Raw genomic sequence first — 13043 nt, 5'->3', positions numbered from 1 at the left:
GGGCGAAGCGAGTCATCTCGGCGATCCGACATCCAACAGCTCGTTTCCAGTATTACCGCCGAAAAGCGATCTCTTGAGCGCCAGCAGACGATGTACCGAGTCTGACTCACGGGCAAGCTGGCGCGGTCTCCACTTCTGTAGGAAGTTGGAAGTCAAGCAGGAAACAAGTCGTGGAGCATTCGTCTCTCTCAAATCTGCATGCATAAAGTTGGTGGGATATTTCAATGAACAACGACCTCAAGACCTCAAATATCGTCTCCGCGGGCGAGCTGGAGGCCGGAAACCCTTTCCGAGTCTCAGGCCTCATTCGGGAAACGGAACTCTATCGAAAAAACCATCGAAATAATTTTGTCCACCTAGGAATTGATTTTTGACCACTGTGCGACGGTTTAGGCAGGTAGCATACAATACGCTCACCCTCTTCAGTGGACCGAACGAGCGCAATCGTCTCAGGCTTGCCGACAACCGAGGCGAAGGAGGGCCGGACGCCGTCCACGGAGACGGAGGGGACAGGCGCTACGCCGGGAACCAGAACAGCGGTTTGCCGGACCGACACATTGTCGATACCAGCAACAACCTTCCCAACGAAGCGCTCCTGGGCGGCCTTCGCATAAACAGCAAAGGAAAATTCAAATTATAAGTAAGAAGGTGAGAGAATCAGTCTATGAGAGAATGAGCGCAGGAAGAACACGCGGTAAAGTTACTCACATATGGAATCCGTCGACGGGAGACTTAAGTTCAGGATGGAGAAGTGCTTTTGGATTTGGAAATGTATCCATCGCTCTCTGCGGAGTTTGTTCAAGAGAAACGAACGGAGCAAAATACCGCCTCGTGGTCTAATTGTTAGAAAATACTCATATTGGTGAAAAAAGACATGAATGAGAGACACAGTTTAGAACGCACTGTAGATACATTCGATATTTCATGGCTAGGACGAAAATTATTCCGATTGTGATAACAACCTCATCAAGACAGCAGGGAGGTCAGCCATCGTTGTTTTGCTATGTGCTAGAAGGCCACCGCGATGCCTTTATTTGTAGAGTGAAGGGGAGACTGGGGATTTATGCTACTAGCTCAGGAGACTCGTGGGATTTTAACGTGACTAACTCGCACGCACGGAGTGGGCTATGGGCGGCTCAAACAAGCCGAGTAGAGTTTCTTTGCCTTACAAACTTCTCCCCCTGACTGGGGCGCTCTTTATTCCAGTACCAGCCTGGGGAGCCCGGCCTGCGGCCGCGCCTCAATTCAGGCGTCAGTAACTTCACGACGACACTAACTCCGAGTGTCATAATGAATATCTCATGAAGGAAGTATTAATCGATTGCTCAAATTAGTCGGAATATCCTCGCTGCCGATGGACCGGGCCTGCTTCCGATAGCGCTCAATTAGTAGACAGACCCGACAGTAGAGAGGAGTCATATCTCAGGTCCCCCTGCCATTTTCGGAAAGTCGGATCGATCGTATTTCAGACACACGGATCCATCGGGATCGGGAATGTACGGATGGGACTTCGTTGTCGAGAGCGCGTTATCTGGACCCCGGGAACGTTTGGGGATGCCAGGCGAGCGGCCGCGACGGGCGAAGTGATACAACTGGAAGGCAGCGCGAGAGGCGAGGCAGATCCCCGCGGGTGGGTCATTTCGGCGAATGCGGGATGAGATGCTCAACCTGAGCACGTTGCCCAGACTCCACGTCAACTACCGATGCTCTGAGGAGAATTTCAAGAGTTTCTGAAGACATTTGCGGTCACGGACAGTCGCGCTTCATTAGTAGGGGGATAGGGAGATAGGGGGATTATACTTCTCTCTCATGAGACTTCCCAGCTATCATACCTTGGTTGCTGTCGTGATCGTATCAGTCCCTTTATTTGATCTCTTCACAATACACTGTGGTAGGCATCGTTCCTTACAGTCCACGCCGAGTGGTCGCTTTTCCGTTCGCTTTCGTATTTGAGCTTGAACTCGGCTTCGTGTCATAGTTCCGACAGTCAGCTAGGAACAGAGCGTCATGTTGACTCTCCGTAACATACTCTTAAATGAGCATCAAAGGTAGAGAGTCTCCGCGGGCGAAGAACCGTCGCATTCGGCTGAGAATTCAAATGACAGCATTCATTTTCCATCAACTCCCCCAATTCACAGTCGTGTGTCGACGGGAGACTTTCCCAGATTTCACCACTTTTGACGTGAAAACGTCTTTAAAATGTCTCTAGTAGCCGGTCAAAGAAACTTCGTCCTCCATGCAGCGGAATGTACCCCGCTTTTGCGGGGCTGGTAGGCATCGGATTATCACGAGGATTGGGTCGAAATATTGCAAATATCGGCGCGGCGCCGAATCCTTACGCAGCGGATCTTCATCCAGATTATGTTTCCGTACTCATTCTTGCATGCTATCCAGTGCTTCCGCATGGCTGCTTTCAGAGCGGGAGCTGTTCGATCGGGTACTGTGACCATGAAAGCTTCCCGAGTCTCCCGACAGATGCCTCCGAAAACCCATTGAGCTGGGAGGATCCTCCCACCTTGGTATTTTCGTTTGGAGAACAGGGTTTCATCTATCTCCACGGTGAGGCCGACCCCTTAACCACGATATCTCTCAGAGCGGAGTTCCTAGATCCCATAGCTTTGCTTGCGATTCCGAGCTCCTCCTCGACGTCTTTTCGGGAAGTTCTGCCGCGAGCCCACATGTGCAAGTAGAGCTTAACTGTTTCAAGAGGCAAGCGTGTCTGGCTCAACCATGTATGCTGCCTCAAGCCGATCTTTACGTCGCAATCGCCTTTACGGCACCTGTATCGAGCTGCTTGCGGCTCGAAAAGCATGAAATGTCCCTCAGAACAGAATCTTTGTCTTGGAATAATCCCGGCATCTTGGAGAAACTACTTTGCTGCTTCTTCATGGCAAATTTGTAGCACCAAATCGCAATAACGCATCTTTCGCTTCAATACGCAGTAATTTTGATAGGTAAGTTCAATAATATCTAGCCGTGAGTGAGCCTCACATTGAAACCTGGAACGTACCGGAACGGATGAGAACGACGCGGTAATTCACAAGCTCTCATGTCGTCTGGATGTCCCAGAGGCAAACGCAGGAGCATCGGGCCGGACGTCTCTTGACAGTGCCCCACGCACGAGTTCAGCAGCATCGACCCGTAGCCCAAAAGATCGTCGCCTCCTGACCAGATGCCAAAACTTATGTACATGTTCTTCTTCGATGATGGTATTCTTATTGTCCGTCGGATACCAGCTGGAGGCTCGAACTGCTTCGTTCGCATGAATTGGCAGCCGTTCGCGATGGCGTTCTTTATGATCTCACTCGGAGTGCCCTACTCCGAATCAAAATTTTTTTTTCGTACATCGGCTCTGCGGATAAGCGAAGAAGTCCCGGACATCGGAGCTCGAGAGCCATTCGACCGCGGGTATCATTCTGTGCTTTGAACGTGACCACTTGTATTGGACAACTCTCCGCACCCGGACGAACGCTTTCTCTCTCGCGGCGTCCAACAATTCGACCGCTTGTTGAGCACTGCTCACTTCGACATTCTCCCTGGCGAGGATGACATCTCCCTCGAGGAAGAGCGCGTCCTTGGCCGCGCTATCGGGAAGAATTGAACTCACGATGATTTCGGAGCGAGAAATTTCTTTGGATAACTCAATCCGCTTCTGCTCGGTGAGAATCAGACCGGGATAGAAGGAGGTTTTCCTCTTGATCTCGAGATCGAAATACGCGGTCGGGGTCAAATTTACGAGGTCCATGTGTATCCAAGGAGTCGGCTCGACTGTAGCGATGAGATACATCTTCCCCTCCTGCACGGGTCGAGCCAAACTTTCGAAAGTCAGTTCGAGATACAACCTCTCTTGATATACGGCTTCCTGCTTCTGTAGCATCGACCACTCCCAGGGGAGAGTTTATCGTTCATCATGTATGTCGGAAATATGAGCTCCGATCGTATCGTCGACGACAGGGCGAAATCAACTATCCAACTGAGGAGCTTGGAACGAACCTCGCGGTTATTCGGCGTGGAAATTTTCTTTCGGATGAACCAGCGAGGCATATTTGTCAAACTTACGCGCAAGTGCGGATAGGGATTCGTGGATAGCGTCAGCAACACGTTCGCGGTAAATTTCTCAACGATAACCTCGAACGTCACTTTTGTCTCCACGTTGAAATTCCTCTCGACAATCGGTAGGCTCAATCGGACCCAGAGACGGACAGAGCCGGAGTACTCGGCTTCTATCGCGACACAAAGCTCTTCGTCGGGAACCCTTCTCATGGACAGTATATTCGGAACTTCGGAGCCCATGGGGAAATGTATCAAACGTAAATCGGCATAGCCGTTGAAAGCATGATTAATGCCACGGCAGAGCTCTTTCTTCAGATACGATATCAGAGTTTGCTTCACGGTTGTTCGGTTCAACTCGATGTACGCCCGCAGCAATTGCGTAAGAGCTCCGCATGCGCAAGTTTTTCGTGGCCGGTCGTCGGTTTGAGTTGACGTGTGGGGACGGTTGGGGCTGAAACGTCCAGAGCTCCCGGGCTCAATTCGGTGTTGAGCGATATCGTGCCATACGTACCATACGAAGATCTAGAACGTGAAATGTGTGAAGTTTGAGTGCAATCTGCGATCTATTTCGTTATATATATATAGATTGTGCGTTGTCGAGTCTAGTCCTCCCACCAGGCCGGCCGGCGCCAGCTGCTCATGGTGCCTAGCACCGACGCGGCGTTTCCGCGTTGGACATCGAGCGACAATCTCTGGGCAAGGAATCGGCCCAGTCGCTTGTCCGCGGCGGCCCTCTCCAGAGCCTCACCGACCTGGGTGATCAGAGCCAAGGTCAAGGGACCGGGCCCTCCCATTGTTCCGAAGGCAAGCGTGTCGTCTAAGTGTCGTTTAGAGCCGCGGGACGAGGACGGCGGCTCGCGGACAACGCACAGGAGAGGCCATGATGGGCCTGGCTTCCCACGGGGTCCCCGCAGGGGCAGCGGTGTGGCTCGATCAAGTTCGCGCCAAGTCGGAGGCCGACACAAATCCTGGCAGAGCAGTCGTCGAATCTTGTGCCTAGGGAGTCAGCCGGGATCGCGTGCAGCCACTCGCCGGCGCTTGGGCGTGACACCGCGAGCAACCGGGCACGGTCCTGCACATCCGAGGCCTCACTGAGCAGGGCGTCGTAGGATGCCTCGTGGAATTTTGCCGCTGGGAGTGGAAGTCAGCGGCGTCGGGTGCGAAAGCGGACAGCCTCGCAGCGAGAGCTTCCCTTTTCGCGACGAACGACGACCATGTACCCGGCAGCAGGAGGTCCCTGATCAGATCTGAGGACGCGAACATAGAAGCGCCGGGGGCAGGCCCGACGAAGCGAGACCGCAGGTCTCGGTCGCGGTCGGGAGGCATGCCTGACGTCATTCTCGAGGGCTGAGCCTGAGGTATGTCAGAGACTCGAGTGACTCCATGATCTGAGCATCCCATAGCTGCATGAGGCCAGTCGATTCCGAGCAGTCAGAGCTCCGGACGAGATGCTGTATGCGACAGTCAGAGAAGGAGGACCGGAGCAAGAAGAGACCCTGATGCGCGCCGAGCAGAGGGAGCTGCTCCCGCCTAAACCATACCCTATCGGTCCACGAATCGATAGCCCTCTGACGGGCATCGGGCGACAGGCGCCCCGAGCAGGGTGAGCGACGACTCGTCGACAGAGATGCAGTCGGGAAGAAGAGCCATCAGATGCTGAAGAGATGGGTCATCAAGAGCCAGCTCAGGAGCAAACAGCTCGCACTTCGAGGGGTTGAGCTCAAGACCGCTGATCGCAGCGAAGTCGATCACACGCCGAACATATCGGACGACGGTCTCGAAAATTTCGAATCACCGCCCCGGGCGGCACTCCGGCTCGCTACGCCACTGATGTGGTCCCTCCTTGAACAGTTGAACGCGTTTCTGAAGTCTAGCTCGAGGAACACTGTTCGGGGAGCACGAGCCAGAACGGCCGCCCGCGCAGCGTGGATCGCCGCTTCCGCTTTCCCTCTCCGAACGAACCCGAGCTGATGAGGGCCGAGAGCCTTCGCTACCTGGTCTCGATTCTCGCGGCAGGCCAGCTTCGATGCGATACTGCGGAGTCTTGATGTCGACCCAGTCGATCGCCTCTTTCCAGAGCGATTGGAACAGAATTTTCACTTTGACTGAGACTGGCGCGATGATTCCGAGGGGGTCTTATATCTGTGCGAGCCCTTTGAGCAGTTTCCATTTCGGTGGGTTGTCCCTCGAAAGCTCCGATAAAGCCTTCTGTGTGAAGACTCCGATGTGATTCGTCGACAGGTACCATCTGACTCCGAGGGACTTCGCGTTGTCATCCCCCACCATTACCGACGAGTTGTCCAGCGGGGAGTGCCTTCGGATGGCGTCTGCGATTCGTTCCTCGCTAGTGCCCCATTTTCGGAGAGGAAAATGTGCCCGCTGGAACATCTCGAACGCTCTCGCAATCTTATACTCGGCGTCTACATGGGAGTCTGCCGAAAAACAGACGTCGTCCATGTATAAGTTGTCTGCGATCTCCCGTATGAATTTCTCGTCTGTCGGGAACTGGCGTATGCATTCCGTCAGATGGTGCTTGACACCCTTGATGTGTAACCCGAATGAGCATATCAGTCCGAAGTCTAGCACTCTTGTCCAGAAGTCTCGAATCGGTGCGTCCGGCCGCTCAGCGATACCGAGCGGCCATACGAATCGGAGGAATGGGCGATCGCTGGGGTTGATCTCGAACTGCAGAAATGCTTTTTCAATATCTGCTGTGATTGCATGCCTGCCTTCTTTGAAAGCGCACAGGACTTTCGGGACCAGCGGAAGCAAGTTTTCCCCCTGGTGTAAGCAATCATTGAGGGCCGCTTCGTGGCTTCGGCGCGCCCCTGCGTCTTTGACCACTCTCGTCTTGATTATCTTCGATTCATCCTCGGTCATTTTGAAGACTGCCTGGAGTGGGAGGTAATGAACTAGCTGGCCCTGATGGCGCGGTGAAGCCTCCTCCGCAAAGCCGTTGGCTAAGTAATCGGATATCTCTTTGTCGACCGCTGCCAACTTAGTTGGGGATTTCTTCAACTTATTGAGGAGTTTCGACCTTGCCAGATTTTCATTGTCGCCCAGGGTGTCAAGATTGTCCTTGAACGGGAGGCTCAACCTGAGACGACCGTCGGGTCTCCGTTCCACTGTACTTTCGAAGAATTCATTCAGCTCTTCGTTTAGCTTGTCCGTCTCCTGCGGCAAAGTCGAGTCCAATCCCATGAATTCCCCTTCCCAGAGGAACCTGAGATCCTCGTCGACTGAAACATCTCTTGGTTTCTTGGGTCTATTCCGCGTGGGAGGCGTCTGGAGCGGAGCCGTTAACTCGCCAATTTTTTTCTGATCCACCACCGTCGGTAGCGATGCGCGCAGTTCGCAGAGCAATGCTGCAGTGTGCGTCGTGTGCGAGGACTCCGCCAGAGGGCCACTGAAGATCCAACCCCATATGGAGGAAGTCGCCAACATCCACCCGAAAGACTCCATTCTTCCCGTATAGATTTTCGCTAGATCCACTGCCCCGATAATGAGAGATATCGAGCGTGGAGAGCTCGCGTCCATCATCTTGTCCGCTACGGGGAGCAGTCCGAAATCTTCGGTCACCTTCGGGAATTCAGAGTCTGTGATTGACGGCGCTCCTATGCAGTCGATATCGATCGCGATGCTCGGGTCGTGCTGACTCGTGATGGTGATCCTATGGAGCCAGGTGTCCATCGTTGTGATCACGTTCCCCAAGGTCTTCATCGCCGTTTTGATGGCCCCCGTAGGTACTGCGCTGCTTCTGACACGATGTATGAACGATGGGCTCCGGAGTCGAGCAACACTCTGACTCGAGCTCGCCTAGTCTTCGTACCAATCCATACCACCGCTAACGGTAGGAGTATCTCTGGCTCGGCGACGTTCCCTTTTCCATCGAACGCAGTTGCCACCGTTGTAGTCGTGGTTGGAATCGTTGAGATCATGAAAGATGCGGTATCCAACTGTGCTTTCGTACACATTATAACGTAGTGTCGACCGTTGCATTTCGCGCAATTTCTCTTCGGTCCGTCTCGGCAACTCTTCGCGGTTCCGTTTCAAACAGATCCAGCATGCCTTCTGTTGAATCACTCGCTCTCGGCGTTCTTCAAGGGTCAGTGTCGCCCTACATCTGAAGCTTTCGTGGTCATCCCCGCAAAAGATGCACGATTTATCAATTTTGGCGTGTTGATTACTGTCTCCTGAGAATTGCTTCTGGCCGCTCGTGAAGAAATTGTGCGTTGCCCTGTGTGGCGTATATGCCTGTTGTTGGAAATGGCGTGGCTTCGATGCTGGCGGTTTACCCTGATTTAATGTGGGTCTTCTCGAATCGCGCTGGGAAGAGCCGCCGCCCTCTGATTCTGCCCCCCTGCGAACCTTCACCGTGAGGTTGAGGAATTCTAGCATGAATTCTAAGCATGAATCTGTCACCAATGGGTCCGACAATTTTCTCTTCGCCAGTTTCCTGATGAACTTTTCTCTCAGGTCTGTCGGCAAACATCTCAGAATGCGTTGCGTTGTGGCTGTCGACAGTTCTGCGAAAGAATTGTCGAGCGCCAAGAGGGCTTTCACGTTCAAGCTCAGAGTCTCCGAGAAAGACTCCAGGCGATGATACTGGATTAATCCCCTTCCCAGGAGTCTGTCGATTTCCCTGATGTGGGAGTTCCGAGCTAGCTTGCTGTCATCGAATCGTTGGTGTATGATTTCTTTCGCCAGAGCATAATGTTTCTCTTCCCATTGAAGATGGGCGATTGCATCTAGTGCTTTCCCCGATAAGGAATGCCGCAACTTCTCCATCGTTGGCGCTGGTGTGTCGTCGACGAGCACCTTGAACAGGTGCTGCCATTTTCGGAACTCACGGGTATCTCCGCTGAATCGGGGTACTTCTCGGGCCTTCCGACCAAAGGAGAACCTGTCCGACGTGTTCATGCGTTCCGCAGTTCTGGGCTCAAGCCATGTACTTTCCAGCTGGGAAAAGTCCATGATTGAGTTTTGGTCTACTGTGGCGCCTGTGGTCGACCGAGCCGGTAGCACGGGTGGTATCTGTGCCTGACTGCTTCTGTTAGTGAAATTGGTTACTCCTGAGAAACCGATCGGGTGTCGTACCGGCTTCTCGGGCGGAAAATACAGATTTCTGCCTGGCGGGAGAGGTGAAGGACGGTTGTTGATCCTTGGGCTGTTCCCTGGATCCCGCTGTTCTCCTTGCCTTTCTATACTCCTTGTGTCCAAGAAACTGTGCTTGAATCTGACCTCGGGGTCGGGGGTCTCTCTTGGTTCCCCTATGGGCGTGCTCTGCACGGGTGGTTCTTCCCTCTGGATGCCTTGGTTTTCGGATGTTGAGGATGCCGACCTGGATCGGGAAACCTGCGCCGTGGCGAAGCCCACCCACTCGCCCCATTCTTCCAGGCATCGCCAGAGGTGAACCATGCACTTTCCGTATCTGAACGGTCGGTCAGGGGTGTCGGTTCGTTCCGCTCCCGTTTGCGCCAAAAGATCCTTAATCTCCCTCGTCAGATCTTCACATTGTTTCTCTGCCGCCAGCAGAGAACGTGTGATGAATTCGACGGTTCTCGTGAGTTTTGAGGGCTGCTCGTTGGCGTCGAGTTGATCTATCTCTTCATTGAGGACCTCAACCTGTTTGTAGACGATGGCGCGGGCCCTCTCTCTTTGTCGGAGTGTGTCGATCAGCTTCGCGTTCTAGTCCGCTGGTGACGTTTCTGTGTTCACTTCCTGTGAACTTTTCCCGATCTCCTGGTGTTTGCAGGATGGGCCTGGTAGGTTCTCGTCCGATGGGTATTCTTTATTCATCGACATTATATCGGATCCGCCGGGAACGGATCAATCCGGGCTTCGGTTTCTAATTTGCCGTTTCCGGTGAGTCAGTTTTCTCTGACACCGGAAACGGGTCGAGGTGGCTGGATTCACTTCGTACCACTGAAAGTGTTGTCGGTGAGTTTCGAGTCGTTTAAGTGATGAAGAGGATCTTTGCTTCACTCGCCGATGAAGAACACGTTCCGCCGGGAACGGAACGAGAAATACGTCAGTTTTGCAAGTATCGTCCACATCTCGTCTGGGGCGAGACCACTGAAGGTGACGACGGCGATTTGGGGCTCCGAAATGAGCTGAGCGATACTCTGACCTGACGATGTTCGTAGGCCTCGTGGTATACGAGGTTCTTCTCAATACTTCTGACACCAAAATGTTACGAATCCTCCGCTGAAACTGACATGAAAGAAGACACTGGAGTTCCTTCCACCTTTGCGCTCCGCGGTCAGGATTAGACACATTCGAATTCTGAGTTTTCCGACAATAGTTTATCGCTCTAACCGGCGATGATTGACGGGCGAACTAGACTTGACCGTTATCTTTCCCTTTCCCCCTAACTGCTCTGTGCAGCTTCCCTCGCGTGGCGCGCGTATTTATTCTACATGTCGGAATGCTTTTCCTTAAATATACATATTCAACCCATGAGCAGCCGCGAAACTGCACCATACGACCGATCGTATGTGACAGAAGTGTTCTTAGTGGGGAAAACACGAGGAAACAAGAACTCCGTGCGGTGGTGTAAAAGCGAGTAAGATTTTATCTCAGCTTCGTTCACTTTTCGATATAGTTAGGCGGACTAGGTTTGAACCGAAAGGCGGGAACACAGCAGTAAGGAAACTGTCTGCGGTCTGAGGTCTAAGTCTAATTGTTAGGAATGCGTTTGTGCGTAAGTGATGTTTCAAATATTGCACGTCTGATTAGGGGTATACACACACATACGCACAAAATGGAAAGACCAGCTCGGATGCAAATCCTTGGTCCACGCTCAGAAATGCCTCCTCAACTAGTTGCTTTTTCGTCGTGGTTTTGGCCGCCTACCTTAGGTGGCCGTTGGAAGATTACATTGCCCAAGTGCTGTGCTGTGCGGTGGTGGCCGCGTTCTGCTAATTGTCGATGTGAGTGATGTTTTAAATATCGCACGTCTGATTAGGGGTATACACACACATACGGAAAGACCGGAATAAGCGGAAAATGGACGCCGACGGATGGCTCCGACTCAGAAATGCGTTTTCAACTTCGTGATTTTTCGTCGCTGTTTTGGCCTACCTTAGGTGGCCGTCGGAAGATTACATTGCCGAAGTGCTGTGCTGTGCGGAGGTGGCCGCGTTCTGCGAAATGGCGATGTAAGGGATGTTTTAAATATTGCACGTCTGATTAGGGGTATACACACACATACGCACAGAACGGGAAGACCAGCATGGATGCAAGTCCTTGGTTTTCCGGAGCGCTTAGGTCGGGCCAGACCGTCAACTGGGCCATAGCGTCAACTGGGCCAGACCGTCAGCTGGGCCACGAGTTGATTGGCGAATATAATGAGAATCTTCGGAGCGAAGAGGGGCTATTCTGCGAGAATTTCAAACCCATCAACGACGCTTCATTCATTCCGGAGCGCCTGATGATTCTTCTCTGGGAGCTGACGTGTACGCACGACAATCTATTGGTGCGACCGATTCTGCGGATATCCCGCACGCTAGACGTCTGGTGTGGGATTCTTTCAGAGACAGGTCAGTACGATCTACCATGCATACTATATCACCGAGTTCGAACCGAGCTGCGAGCCCGTCTATTCGTCTCATCGGCTTCGGGGTTGCCCTACGGGGAGAATGAGTCTCCCTGGACGAATAATCATCGTGATATTAACCTGGATGCAGTCGCTGAATCACAGGTTTCACGAATCGATGATACGAGAAGTGAATCCATCGCGCATCTGAGGAATCTGCATTGAATTATCGACGAAAAATCCCGGCATGGGGAAATACACGATGCATTATTCGGAGGAGATCGCGCGCGGACCTCGCGAATCTGATATCTGCACAGAAGGCTGCTCCCTCCTGTTATCGACCCGCCGCATCTATGCGGAGCACCCGGACTAGAATTCGGTTCACTGACTGTTCATAGAACCCTTCGAGATAGCATGACTACGCTCGCAGCGCAAGGGATGGTTTTTGAGACGATTTTCGGCTCGAGAGTTCGGTGCTGCGCGGAGCGAATCGAAATGTCGCTCGCGATGTTGCAGGATAACGTCCATGACTTGCGCATCAACCTCGCGTACTCTGTTCGCGAGAAGATCGGGCCTCGTGGCGCGTATTGTGTCGGCACGGTTTTATCGGATCCCTTATCTATTATTCTATCATTTTAGCTCCCTTATCTGAAGTCGGCATCCGTGGAAAGTCAACGTGGGAGAGAAAAGCTAGTTCACGAAGGGTTCGTGTATGTGTTTGCCCCACTGAGCAGCGACAACAGCACGGAATTTTGGAGATGTCAATTCAAGAATAACCAGTCGAGAAAGTGCTTGGCTCGCCTTCACCGGAATGCCGTTTCTGGCGAAATTTCGGTGAGAGGACGCCATACTGACTTCGCCAACGCAGCACAAGTCGAAGTTCAAGAAAGGAAGACAGCGATGAAACGAAGAGCAGCTGATACCGCGGAAAGCACTCAGCAGATAATCAGCGAGGTGCGTCGCGGTACCTCCCAGGCAGCACACGGAGCACTAGAGACGAACAAGACTTTGGCGAAGATTGTACAGATGACTGGAAACCGCCTCGGCGTACCCTGCCTGGATTATACTAGGTACCGTATTCTCTCTAATAGTCGGGCCTGCCCGTCTATTTTTCAAGTTCCCGAAACCTGCCCGTATAATAGAGAGTGCCCGTATATTAGAGAGTGCCCCTGTATATTTTCCACTGGAGCCATGAGTCTTTGAGTGGAAGGTATCTTCAAACTTTCACGCGAGATCGATCCCGCTGCGTACTCACACAGCTGACCATTCGAAGGTGTCAACACGCGAGAACTTAACCACAAGACGTGGAACGTCGCTGCATCATGGCGAGTGTCCACCGACCGAGAATACTCCTCCATTTTCCAAGTTCCCCGAACCTGCCCTCATAATAATAGAGAGTGCCCTTATAATGGAGAGTGCCCGTGTATTTTTCAAGTTTCCCGACCCTGCCCTT

Source organism: Galendromus occidentalis, unplaced genomic scaffold, assembly GCF_000255335.2.
Source record: "Galendromus occidentalis unplaced genomic scaffold, Mocc_1.1 scf7180000077073, whole genome shotgun sequence".
Classification (NCBI taxonomy): Eukaryota; Metazoa; Arthropoda; class Arachnida; order Mesostigmata; family Phytoseiidae; genus Galendromus; species Galendromus occidentalis.
This window is presented reverse-complemented; position numbering follows the sequence as displayed.